General features: G+C 31.0%; 2 protein-coding genes across 53 annotated transcripts in view; one reads left to right on the top strand and one right to left on the bottom strand.

The window, feature by feature from the left end:
* Positions 1–14,513, bottom strand: part of shot (dystonin-like protein short stop) — a 347,219-nt gene that overhangs the window by 145,832 nt on the left and 186,874 nt on the right. The window lies entirely within an intron of this gene.
* The window catches only part of Ced-12 (engulfment and cell motility Ced-12), a 260,223-nt gene continuing 245,887 nt past the window's right edge, over positions 178–14,513 (top strand). For all 4 annotated transcript variants that reach the window (XR_013880815.1, XR_013880814.1, XR_013880813.1 and 1 more), the window contains exon 1: positions 178–208. The gene's annotated coding sequence lies outside the window, so the exon portion shown is untranslated. The remainder of the gene's footprint in view (positions 209–14,513) is intronic.

Genomic DNA, 14,513 nt, shown 5'->3' with positions numbered 1-14,513 from the left:
AAAGAAATGACAAAAAAATTGAAAACTTTCTTAAAATCTGGGAGACTTCAGCGTCAAATAAGGTGGTATCGTACATAAAAAATTAACTTTAACAAACAAAAACATTTAAAGTGCCACTAGAGGCCTCTAGGGGCGTAGCCGCTAGTTTCGTATTATAATGACCATTAAACTGACCAAGCTATATTTGCTTGATTCACTTCACTAAGAGGTGTGTATATATCTATGTAATGTATTAAAGAGCTATCAACTCCATCCTCCCCCAACAAAAAAAAACTTCAACAAGCAAATGTTAGATTCTACCATTCCCTTAAAGTTGTACACTTTTCAGTAACAGGTATCCTTCATACATAGCATTGGGTCAATATAAGTGTGTATATGCGCATAAATAAATATTTCTCCATGCCAGGAGAATCTAGATTTGTTACGGGGCATTGTGTACGCGCATATCAAACAGGGTCGCCAACTTTTATGAAAGGAATAGTTTCATTTAGTATTTAATGAGATTAGTTACTTAAAAATGAGAATGTGATTATTCTAATGTTTGTTAAGATATGTGCAGTAAAAATCATGGAGGGAGTGGGCATTGGACTGTAAATTACACTGGTCGTGTTCAAATTTTAATTTCAAACAAATTCTAGCAAACCTCTGACAACCTTGCTTGCCAATTCTTATTGCAATATTTGGCAAAATCATGGTGGATTAGCTTTTTAGCACCGTAATCAAACAAAAAAAGAGACATACCTGAAATATTAAATAAAATATCAATAATGTTTCAATACGATTTAATGTAAGTATAACATTAAATACAGTAAATAGAATTAGACATGCAAAAAGATAAAAAAAAAAATAAGAATTAAAGACAGTTGGAACCATAAAAAGGAATGTAAGTGTGTACCTATCCACTAGATATGTACACCTTCCATTAAATCATTCAATCAAGATATACAGGGATAGAACAATGGACAATAAATCAATCTTCCCTATTCTATGATAACAAAATTCAACTATGTTAGATTAAAATATTTGTTAACTTGTTTCCTGAACTATTTAAAGCCAGAAGTCAGAAGATTAATTTATATTACACTATCCCTTCTACAGAAACTAGTAATCTAACAATCTATATTACATAAGAACAAAATTGTAAAATAAAAAAATTTAAATTTCTAAATTTATAATCATACTAATTAGAAAGAATCAAAAATAATTGAGAAAATAAAATGAAAATAAAGAAGAAAATTTAGATTATAATTTAAATTCTTAACAGAGCTAGACTTGAGAATATAATAATGTATTTATTGTATGAAATGCTTTTATTATGGCTATTTTATCTCTTATTTATCCGCTGGAAAGTAATCACGCTTTTTGCATGGCTCAATCACGAAATCTGGTTAAGAACCTGATAGCTCGGAGCCTAAAAAGTGCTCCACCAATTAACCAAAAAAATTTTAATCCAATAATTACATGCAAAAAAAAACATTTTACCTTAAAAGGTATCTTGCCTACAAAAATAATTATTCTAAAAGTTTTCCTATAAATTAAAGCCAAATATAACTTTGGTAGAAAAAAGGTTACTAAAATTTTTAAAGATTTTTAACGGCATGACAAAAACATATTAATATCCTTCCAATAAATTTTGTAATTAGCTCATTTTACTAATTGCTAATTCTATGAAAATCAACATTTCAAACTTTAAATATCATAAGTATTTTTTTTTGAGGGGGGGGGGTAGAATATTATCACTATTTAAGTTTTATGGATGTATTTTTCTTCTATATTTTTTTCATAAAAAAAATCAGTCAAGTAATAGTAAACTAAATATTTTTTTAACGGCGCGTGTTGAAAGGATTAGGATTACTTTTTTATCAATGTAACAGCCATCAAGTGGTATGTTTTGATAATGTTACAAATAAAAGTAGAAACAGCAAATTAATTAGATGAGATTTAATAATGGTTTCTCATGTCAAATGGTGATTGCTGAATGTGCTTTCAAAACTAGGGTTGGGCCGGATATCCGGTGTGGCCGGATATCCGGCCATTTTCAATATCCGGCCGGATATCGGATATTGAAACTATCCGGCCGGATATCCGGCAATATTATCTTTTATATTTTTCAACAAAAATCTCCGTTTTTTTAACCTTAAATGGCTAAAATTTTTTTTATTATTGAAGCTAGAAGAACAATTTTTTCTGAATATGTTTATCTTTATGTAAATTTTATATTAGAAATCTCAAAACATAAATTTTGGCGGTGGCAGCAGTACTTGGCAGCTGCCAGCCGCAAACTGACGGTTGGTAGGTGAACGGCAACGGATTTTATGAAATTGTAATATGTCATGAAGATATATAAAAAAGTTTAAAATTTGAAATCTAAGTAAAACACCGTTTAAAGATTTCTGGAGACCTGAAGGTTCAGGACTTGCAGGATTATACCTGGAACATGAAATCAACTTGAACACCTATATTACATATGAGGATGTACGACTATAGGATATTTTAGTATTAGATAACATGAAATGCTTTGTTTAAGTAAAAAAATATTTTTACTTTTTACCTGAATTACATTACCAGATTTGCTGGCATCCTGTGCCCGCCAGGAATGAGGTATTAAAAAAAATTCAACTCTCAGTTATGTGTCATACCCATATTTCGAAAGTCACTCAGTTATAACCCTCTACCTTTTATACACAGAAAATGGGATAGAAAAAACAGAGGGAGTGGGGGGGGGCAGGCATTCGACGCCACCTCCCCACCCATCCTCCAACCGTTAGGGGTTGATATTACAGATTGAGGGTAGTAATAGTTAATTAGATTTATTTGCTAAGAAGAAAGATCATTTAATAGTTACTTCATTTTTAAGTTTTAACCTTAATTTTATCCTATTATATAACGTAAGCTTTTTTTTGTCTGTTGCGAAGGATCTTGCTAACCGCTGAAACGATTTGGTTCTCCTTTAGAGTGAAGCTTCTTATAGGTCCTAGGGTGGTTTTAGGCTGTTTAATTTTTTTTTTAAAGTCGTTGTAAGGTTTTAAGTTATTTTTCTGCACTTTCATGTCCCTTCTAATATCCCTAGATACTAGGGACGCAGCCGCTAGTATATTATATAATACCAGTTTATGAAGAAATTTTTTTTGCGGGTGTAGTCCCTTTCGTGGCAACGCCCCTTAAGGAGCGATTATTCATATTTTCACAGTAGCTTTCCTCCTATTTTTAGCCCCTCTCTAACCTTGCGGGGCCAATTGCCTAACACTGCGGGGCAATCACCTAACCAAATATAACATAACCTAACCTAAAATAACCTATTAAAAGCAATTTTAAAAATACAACGAATCGCCCCTCAAGGTTCGTTGCCACGAAAGGGACGATATCCTTTTTTGAAACTTTAATATGTAGTAATTTGGCCGGATATCCGGTAATTTGGCCGGAAATCCGGATATTTGCCGGATACCGGCGTTGGCCGGATATCCGTTCGGATACCGGATATCCGGCAATTGAAATCAGCCGGATATCCGGTATCCGGCCAAAAAAATATCCGGCCCAACCCTAGTCAAAACCATGACTAACATCAGGTCAAATACTAATAAATACATCACTAAGGTTTACTACTAGAAACCTTAATCTACTTACTGTTTTAGGGGACAACCCAACAACATATAGGTTGGGTGGCTTTACGGCTTCACATAAGACCTTACTTAATGGTTGCCATCAATAATTTCAAAAATTTATACAGCTTAAACTAATAGTCAACCTTAATTTTATTGTATTTGTTGAATACTAGCAGCTTCGCCCAAAGCCTCTAGGGGCTCCGTCTGTCTGTCTTGAGCTTCAAACGGACAGACAGACATTGTTCTACTTTGTACTATAGATAGTGTTCTTATGTGTAGGGATGAGATACGTAATGATATTAGAGGAAAACCCTTCTACATATTTTCTATGTTCAAGCCATTCCTGTATAAATTTTGTAAGTAAATCTTATTAATCTGTACCAAGTACCTTTTATTGAATAACATTATCTAGAATAGAGGTGTTAAATTTAGCTTTAGGGGACCTTCAAGCAACACACGTATAAATGGTGTGCATTTAATTCCGTTAATTATCACAATTGTTATATTTAAGAGAGAGAGAGAGGAGGAACAATAGGCTATTTATTACACTAGTCCCCAAAGTTTTATAATAACGTTTCCTTATTCCTTGTCTTAGAAACTTTCGATTCTTTTACTGACTTTTGATTGGTTGCTTCATTAAGTTGAGTGTTTAAATAAATGTTTCAACCACTAATTTTAATCTACATATATTTGCGAAAATAAATGCACATTCACTTACATACATATGTGATAGCATTTGCCATTAGGGACATGTATTTAGATCAATTATCAAGAACATTAATGTCCATGAGAATCGCAGCAGATCATCATCACAAAAAGTATCTTATATTAAAAAGTAATTTAATACAGGAACCTAAAGGTAAGACAATGGCCGATTAATTGATGTTTATCCCCAATGATTATCACAAAATTACCCTGCATATCTGCAGATTACAATTAGTAGTTAAAACTTTAAAATACATAACTTAGTAAACCAATCAATCAAAATACATTAAAAGTACCAAAAGTTAATAAATACTTAATAAGACAGACAGACATACAGATCAGAATCACTTTAATATTTTTAATATAATAAAGTAATTAAAACTAACATTACTGCAATAATGTATATCTTAATTAAACATATGGAATGAATTACATTTTACGGGCGTTTTTCTAGATAATTCGTAAATAAAGCAAGTTGAAACTCAGGTATAAGGGATGGCTCATCTGAAGAAATCAAAGAGAGAGGGGACAATGAGCTGTTTATTACACTAGTCTCCAAAGTTTTACAATAACGTTTTCTTAATCGTTGGCTTAACAGCTTTGGGGACTTTTACTTAATTTTGATTTGTTGATTTATTAAATTGAATGTTCAAAAGTTTCAACCACTAACTTTAATTTACAGAAGAGGTAATTGTGTGTGTCATCATTGGGAATATACTTCAATTTATTGGCCATTGTCTTATCCCTATAGATCCTCAAAGCCATGACTTATCTTATATGGACTTACATAGATAATATAATAGATATTAAGTATGTATGTATGTAACAATATATTCATACTTCTACCAAGCAACTTCAAACACCTGTTCCATGATATTTTAGTTATGGTTCCCTCTATGAATTAATAATATACATTTTAAAATAGAGTACTATCTTCAAAGGAGCGAATTTATCTGCAGAAAGCTAAGTTGTCCCTGATTTTCTACATATTAATGTACAATCTGATGTTATTTAGCAGTATATCAAAAATTGCCTATTTTAGGGACATCTAATCAAAGTCAAACATTTTACTTAAGACAAGTAATCTATCATAAAAATCTATTCTACATTTCATATTATGGGGTTGATCTATTTCAAAGGTTTATTATGTCTATCTTAATAATGTAATACAATAGGGGAGTGAACCATTTAATAAGATACGAATTTAGTTTTCAAGTTTTATTTTTATCATCCATAGTTTATACACTTGTCCTCAAAGTTTTATAATAACGATTTCTTATTCAAAGGCCTAACAATATTTGGAAATTTTGCAATTAGATTGGATGGTTAATTAATCTAAGTGTCCAAACATTTCAACCACTAATTGTAATCTGTTAAGGGGTAATTTTGTTTATCATCATAGTGGGTGTACATAAATGTATTAGCCATTGTCTTATTCTTTTAGATCCATGACAATTTAAACAAAATCAATAAAGTCTTAGTGCCATTATGAATTTAAATGATAAAATCAGTTTAGATGCTTAGCATATTTTGTGTGTGTATGTATGTGTTCGTGTGTGTGTGTGTATGTATGTATGTGTGTGTGTGTTATCTATTCTTGACCCTATAGCATAGAATTCTTGAAATAGATTGAAACGGATTAAGTTTAACGGTTGGTATTGTGGATTAGCGATGCCTTTATTTCAATTCATCATTTTAAGCTTTTTGCTCTTTTTAAATTCAAATCTCCTAAAGATATTCATTTTAATTTTTATTATGATAAAAAAGATTTAGAAAACTTATTATTTTCTAAATTAGATTTTTAATAAGCTAACTAATATTCTAAATTCTAAAAGTCCCTTGACTCACTTTTACGGACGGACAGACGGACGAACGGACAATTCCTATATTCCTGATACGGCTGGCCCATGGTTTATTGGCCACTGTCATTGCCCATTAATATAAGTATACAGGGTGTCTCAATAACAACTTTGCCTCTAGGATTTTGAAAATAAAATTTTGAATTTATCAGGGATGGGGGGTAAATTGGACTGTACCCAACGTTCTATCATTTGTTTGATTACATACTTTGGGTACATTTCTCAAATCCTGATTAGTTGGTTAAAAATAACAGTGTCTTAACTTTTCCACGAATGATTTTAATCAACAGAAATGGTAATTTTGTTCATTATAATTGGAAATGTACAGTTTCTAGATGATATTTTGCATAATTATGGTCAAAATATATTATTAAAAAATAGCATCACATTTATAATCATGCTAATAAGCATAATAATAGCAATAAAGTCATTTTGGGACACCTTGTAGTGTTTAAAATATTACAAACAAGCTACATTTGTGCTGTAAGTGTTCTAAATTGGCACAGTCTTTAGTTCAGGGGATCTTAAGGAATAAGACTTATCCCCAATGGTGACTAACCAAATTACCCCTTCGGCTTCTATAGGTCAAATTGTTGGTTAGAAGGTGTTCAACCAATTGTAACCAACCAATTACAATTCAATATTAGTATCCAAAAAACTGTGGGTACCAGTGTAATTTCCATTCCAATGTCCCTTCTCCCCCTACCATAACTCTATCCCTATATCCCTACCCAAATTGGCATAGAGAGCAACTTAGGATTTAACTTCACATTAATATAAATATGTAACTTACAAGGGTAGAGGCATTTGTTTTTTAAATAATTGTCATACAAGATACTAAGTTATATTGGAAAAGCTGTAGACGTAAATATCAGATTTATTTAAATTATGTCACGTGTCATCTTATATCAATTGCCCTAAAATGAATGTTTTTGGAATGAACTGTATTAGAAGATTTTTTTTATGATGCCCAATTTGTTTTATTCCTGTTTTGGCGTTGTTTGCTAGTAGCATTTATTAGTAGCAAATCTTCATTATAATAAGGTTATGTCAGTACGTCCAATTTTTCAGAATTTTAAATAAATTATATTTAACAAGTAGCTGCGCCACTAACATTTAGGGACTCAGTATTAAAAAGGGTAAGGAAGGACTGAAAAGAATTAAAATCATCCTAAGGCTGAAATCTAAAAATAAAACAGCCTAAAACCATCTCGTGTCAAAATCTTCATATAATAGGACTATTCTTATTTAAATAATTAATTTGCTAATGCTATGCTTCTTAAGATTAAAATTGTACTTGTTCAGACAATAAATTACAATAATTTGGCTAATCAGACACAAATTTAAATTATAATAATGACTAGCTAATTTTTCATTTTGATTGGTGGAAAACTTAAATTACAAAGCAGCTACTCAAATATAAACCCAGGTATCTTAAGGGATAAGACAATGGACGATAATTTGATGTACTTCCCCGATGATGATAACAAATTACCCCATCGGTAGATTAAAACCATTGGTGGAAACGTTTGGACACTTCTACTTATGCCCTAAGCAATAAAATTCAAAAAAGTACCCAAAGTGTTTAAGCCAACTAATAAGTTTATAAAATTTTGGGTACCAAAAAATATATACAGTCCAATGTCCCCACAACTCCCTGTAAAAACCTGTATAACCTCAAACAGTAAACATGTCATGATAAATTTAATTTATTATTCCTCTAAAAAATTTGCATGATTTATACTTTTCAATTTTGACTATGTATATCATTTGCTTGTTACCATAGCATCATATGACTTTGTTATTTTTTTGAAACTTTTTTTAGGTCATTCATGGATTACATTTTATTTAAAACGTGTCATTTCAAAAAGGCAGGGAAGTTTTATCAGAAGGAAATCTATATTGCCAGTTGTAATTCTTACATTTTAGGAAAGCTTCAATAGTTTCGACTATTTTACTTTCAAATTGAATGGTATTGTTTTAAGCTATTAGATGCCATCCCCTAGATACTAGCTTTATATGGTTTTGTTTGATATGGACAATATCATACTTGTTTTACTTAAAAAGCATATTAAACCTTGAACTGTATATAGGTGTTTTTGGGGGTAATTATTTTCAACCTAGTAATTATATTTTGACCCAAAAATGAGTTAATTCAATATTTAAGCAGAAAAATACACCTTTTAAAATAACTCTTTTTAGTCGTAAACAAGTGTTTACTCGATGTACGGCTGCTCTATAATTAACAACACAAGGTTAGATTAGTCTTTTTATACTGGTAGAAACGATTTCCCCGATTTAAAGATAAGTTTTCATTGGAAGTTATGTTTTTTAAATGAGATAATTTTGGTGACACAAAATAGTAAATATATTTAAATGGCAGTTACTTTTTGACTGTCAAAAATTTTTTTAGTGATAATGATTTTTCTTAAAATCTTTTTTTTTCTCACTATATTTTTTGGCTTAAAAAAGGTAGACATAATAATTGTTTTAGCACAAAATTACTTAATATTAAAACGTCTTAACCAAAAAGTGGCTAATTTATTTACCGCAAAAATTGCCTAAATTGTTAATTTACAAAAATACTTCAGTATACTATACATGTTATATATTGTTTAAATTTTGGGAGTTTTAGCTCATTGTTAAGAAAATTGAATAAATTTCAGAAGCAATAATATGTTAAATGATTAAACACATTACATTTCTAGAAACAAAATCTATAAATGAAAGTTAGACTTTCTTTCATCGTGTTTGGTGTTTAATCTCTTAGAAAAATAACCTAAAACTCCCCCCAATAGGAGGAAGCTTCCTTAAAAAGCAAAATATGGCTAGTAAAATCGAAGACTTGTACTCATTATTAAAACCTAACTTCTTTATGCTATTTTAATTGATATAGAATATGACAACTGATATAACCCAACAAGAACGAATAGATTATACAGCAAGCGGTGTTACCAAAGGTCAGATCATCCTAGAAGGTTATTATTGAGTAGGCCCTTGTTGTTGTGTAGTATATAGTGTGTAGTAATAAGATAATGACATAATTGTTGATACATGAGAGAGATTACAATCAATTTCCATAGTCCTTTAGTAACAGCAAAATTACAGTAGAATTTAAGTTTCACATAGCTTGCAATAGAACTGTGATCATTTTTCCAAAAAAAAATCCTCCAAATCGTGTAATATGTTGGCACTAAGATTTGTTTAAGATATGCAACCATAATATTCATATGTTGTAAATATTGTAAACAATTTTAAGTGTGATGGTTCCACGAAGGGCATCTAAGAAGTATAGCTACTTAACATAAAATCTTTTATTGTAGTATTTTTAGGCCTTGATAAAACCCTTTTCATGGAAGTTCCTAATTTTAATTTTCGGTGCCTTCCCTCAAAGTGATTAGCGGGCGCAGAAACCTCCTCCCTTTTTTAAAAATAAATTGAAAATTATGGTGGGTTTATTACTCTGCAGGGCATACACCTACCCACAGAGGGCTAACCTGTAGTGTATCCAATAATACCTAACCTAACATTACAATAAGTAAACAACTAACCAATTTTTATTACAATATATGGGTGGAAGGGGTTTTCTATGCTTAACTAAAACTTTAAGGGAAACCGTCTTATTTTCAAATGCTTATGCAGGAGAAAATTTGTGAAAAGGGGAAAGCAAGAAATAATCAAAAAAAAGTGTATAATTTCGAAAGCAAGAAAACAATTTCTGATGCCAAAATTTAGATTACAAAATTACGTAATAGTTTTAGATTGAGTAAAATCTTCATTTTTTGAGTCATTCTCAATTATACAATCTTTAAATAAATTTAAGTTAAAGATTTTAAAAAATAATGTCAAAAATTCTTATTACAATAGCATGCTATAAATGCCATAAACCAAAGAATTTTTTATTTAAAATATCATTTAATAACATAAACGAAAATGAATTTCATGAGAATAATATGTTGATCAGAATTCAAGACAAATTTTTCATGCATAGTTAAATTCAACACAACACATTCTAACAACTAACATTTAGATAATCTTTATTATTATTGAAAATAACTTACGTACTAGAAGACAGAGAGAGAGAGATAGAGGGGACAATGGGCTGTTTATTACGCTAGTCCTCAAAGTTTTATAACGTTTTCTTTTTCGTTGGCTTAACAACTTTGGGGACATTTGGGGACTTTTGTAAATTTTGAATGGTTCATTCATTAAGTTGAGTGTTTAAACATTTCAACCACTAATTTTAATCTACACAAGGGGTAAGAACTTTTGCCTTCTATGAATCGATATAATCACTTAATGTTTAGCTACTGTACTTTAATAATAAAAGAAGTGTTAAAAGTTGCAACTGTTCCAATAATTGCTAAAAATAGCACAACTCCAAACATTTTTATCTAATTCAATTTTGCTGCATTTGGCAGTTTATAGCTTTTATGTGTTTCTACCCCCCCACCCCCCATATTCCATAATTTGCATGTTCCCACCCTTTTTGGAGTGAAGCGACTATAAAATTGTCTTTAATTTTGTTTCGTCGCTTTGCAACAAGAGGTAATTTAAAAAAAAAAAAAGTATTTCTGGTGCTGCCATTTATTTTAAAATAACTGCCTAAATAAAATAACTACCAAAAAAATAATTGGGGGATTTTTTGTTTTTGGGGGGTTGTGGTGTCCCGATCCACAAGAAAATAGCCTAAAACCACCACAGGACCAGTAGGTTAGTATATTCCCTGATTAGTAGAATCCAATCGGTTCAGTGGTTAAAGAGATCATAAGGGACGGACGGACAGACATCATTCTACTTTGTATTATAAATTATACTATGGGAGAATTTATCTAAATACCAGAAAAGAACGGTAGGTAGATCAGTTTTTGATCATTTTGTTAATGGAAAAATCAAGAAAAATTAGCTTGTCAGCTTTGTTAACTTAGACATATATAAATGAATTTTTAAGCTTCTCTTTCATGAAAGTTGTTAATCCTCGATTTTCAAAAAATCCATCCCTTTTATAATGAAACAAATTCAAGTAGGCAGATTATTTATACAACAATGAACAAGGATAAAGGCTATGACAATGGTCAAGAAATAAATCTTCCCCAAAATTCTCAAGTAATAATAAGGCTTTTGTACATTTGTCAGAATTAGGGTAAAGAAAGGGTTGAAGATTAATTAATCAGCAATTATCCTTTCCCTTCCTGAGCAAAAGCACAATTTTAATTAGGCCCTCGGCCCATAACAAGAACTGTTTTGGTACGTGTGGGCGGAATGGGTTATCATTTTTTGGCGAGGGTAGCACATTTTTTCCTAAATTTTTCTAGCAAATGTAAATTAAATAGTTTACAATAAAACAAGGAAAAATATAGCAAAAATATTAAGGTGGCTAAATAGTTTTTCATTTGTTGAAATATCCATGCATTGGGAAATGAGTAAGTCTTAAGGAATCCCCAATTTTTCCACAGAATCGGGTCAAACATTACTCATTTTCTAATTTTGGACATTTCTAATTAGTCATACAAGCAAATAAAAGGAAATAGTTCTTTATTTTTAAACTCGAAAACTGCATTAAAAGCAACGGTAGCAAAGAAACATATTTATGATATACATTTTATATCTTTATCTAAAGATACATAACCCCTTGCTACAAAATGTATTTTACACCAATTGTTTAAGCAAATCGCGTATAGAAACATGGATAAACTTAGTTCAATACAAGATAATTATTGCATCAAACGAAAAACTTTACTTAATGCACAAAACCCAGTAAAGAAGGAGACATTGGAATTTCACTGGTACCCAAAAATGTCTTAAAAACTTTGGGTACTTGTAATTAATCTTGACATGTTTGTTAGTTTCTACCAATCATTGCAAATGTATAGAAGGAGAAACATTATTTATCATCATTGGAGATGTACATCGTCCATTGTCTTATCCCTTAAGATCCCTGGCAAAACCCACTGATTCAATAAAAATACAAAATTATTCTCCCATTGTCTGTCCATGTGCTTTATCGCGTGTTGGAAAGTTATAAATATTATAAGGTTACTTTATGATCTTATCTGTTTAATATTGAGTAACCTACCAATACTATGTAGTAACTACAGAAGTTGGAAAAACAAAAATAATATCTTAAATATTCTATCAAGTAATAAATATCCTATTTTAAGTGGCCGACAAAACTGGTTCTCATTTTATGACTTTTATTTTAATATACGAGGAAAATTGTCTGCAATACGATGCTATACACGATTTTTCATTTTGGCTGAGAACTGATTCTAATCCAGCAGACATTAATCGGTTTCGAAGTCATACTGGAAATGTCTTTGTAATTTTTACTAACCCATACTATACAACTTTCAATTTATACCTAAAATTTTTTTATCTATTTAATGTATACACAAAACCTTTTTAACAACTTAATAAACTTCATATTATTACACTTATTTATCCAAGCTTATATCTATTTTCCCGAATTTTTTTCAGGCTAAAAATAAGTAGGTATTGTAACTAAAACTAAATATATATTTCTAACCTTGCGGTATTACATATTAATGATAAAATGGGTGTCAAATGATTAAAAATAGATAAATTCATCTGAAAATCGTGTACAGAATATAAATTTTAGGAATGCCTATACATATCATTACAGGGTGCTTATTTTAAAGTTACATATTAAAACAAAATGTTTTCAAATTTAGTGGCGCTATTATTCTATTTAATCCTAATATATAAAGTGGCAAGCTTTTTTGTCTGTAGCTTAAGATTTTAATAACTACTGAACCGATTGAGTTCTTCAATTTAAGGAATCAATTTTAGGTTCAAAAATTCAAAAAAAAACTATTTTATTTTTGAATTCAAGTGAAAGAATGGTTTTCAGCTATTTTTTCCCTACCCTTATCAAAGCAGAGGTCCTATATTCTAGGGGCGGCGCAGCCGCTAGTTAATTTCTATGTACTTCAGTAGAATTCACAAACATATGAAAATTTAAATTTCTAAATGTTTTTTGAGCGAGATTTTTTTAATCAAGCAGTTGCTTGAAGTCGAATCATGTTATTAGGAATTTTAAGACAAAATGAAACAGCTGGGCGACACTGTAGGAGGAGGGTGTTGAAGACAAGTTTTTCATCCACAACCACAATCTCTATCAATCTATCTATACCCATTCAAATAGAAAAGCACATCTGTAGATATTATATTATATTGGCTATTGGCTCTCAAATTTACCACCAAATAGCAAATTTTTTTGGGCCTGTTATACCGCAAATGGGGGGCAGGGTAACAAAAATGGCAAACCTAAACATAAAACTCTGTTTTATGGGCTTGATTTAAAGACAAAAAGGGTGAACTTTTTGTTAGGCTGGCCAAATATCAACTTTTTATGCGTGAATTGTGTTTTTAAGCCTGATTAAATTATTGTTTTATCGCCAGGTGTCCCGAACAATTCAAAATTTCAGGGTCAAGTCAAAGCAAAGTAGAATGCTATATATATTATACATACAATACGCCAGAGATAGCCAGGGAAGCCAACCCCTTATATGGACACTTAATGTTGGCGCTGCTCTCTGCTAATTCTCAATTCAATGACATGGAGGGGTGGACTTTTCAGGGGTGGTGGTTCAACAATGTGTGTGTGTGTGTGTACATAGTATTAGTTAGAAAGGCCTTATTTTAACAGGGGGTTGTTTTATACACGGCATAGAGGATATATTACTAATAGAAAAACATTTTTGCCTACACATTAACAAAATTTAAACATTTTCTGCATATACAATATCATGCTGTAAGTGTTAACAACAAAGAAAATGTGATGTTTTAAAGAACTGTCACTTTTTCAATACATGAATAGTACCAAAATTGTTAATCATTAACCACTAAAAACTTAAAGATATTACGTGCAAATTTAAATTTGATCAGTCAAAATTCCTAAAGCCCTGATAGTAAATAGTAAAATAATCCAACCCCTATAGGGCCTTACTCTTCCCTTTTATGTAATCAAGATGGGGGTGGGGAGAAGGCAAACAAGAGTGAGATAACAGAACTTGGATAAAAGCAAACACAAGTTTAGACATGTCAAACTAGGGGTGTTAATACACCCCCACCCCCCACCGTCGTTCGTGACTTTACCCCTCCCTCCCTACACTTAGGGGGGGGGGGGTTACATTTTTATGGGACTGGGCCAATGAAATGGAATTTGTTTGAAATTTACCTACACAATACACATGTTTGCTTAAGATTCCTTTGGGTCACAAAAAAATTTGTTGGCATTCTTTCGGGGTTAAAAACAGCTGACAATTTTATGTTTAATTAATTTTACATTGACAATTAGGTCCATAAGTGTCTCAAGCTTAAGATT

This window comes from Acartia tonsa, chromosome 6 (assembly GCF_053477335.1).
Source record: "Acartia tonsa isolate MP-2025a chromosome 6, ASM5347733v1, whole genome shotgun sequence".
In the NCBI taxonomy this organism is placed as follows: Eukaryota; Metazoa; Arthropoda; class Copepoda; order Calanoida; family Acartiidae; genus Acartia; species Acartia tonsa.
The sequence above is the reverse complement of the archived record's forward strand: the minus strand, read 5'-3'. Positions and strand labels throughout refer to the sequence as shown.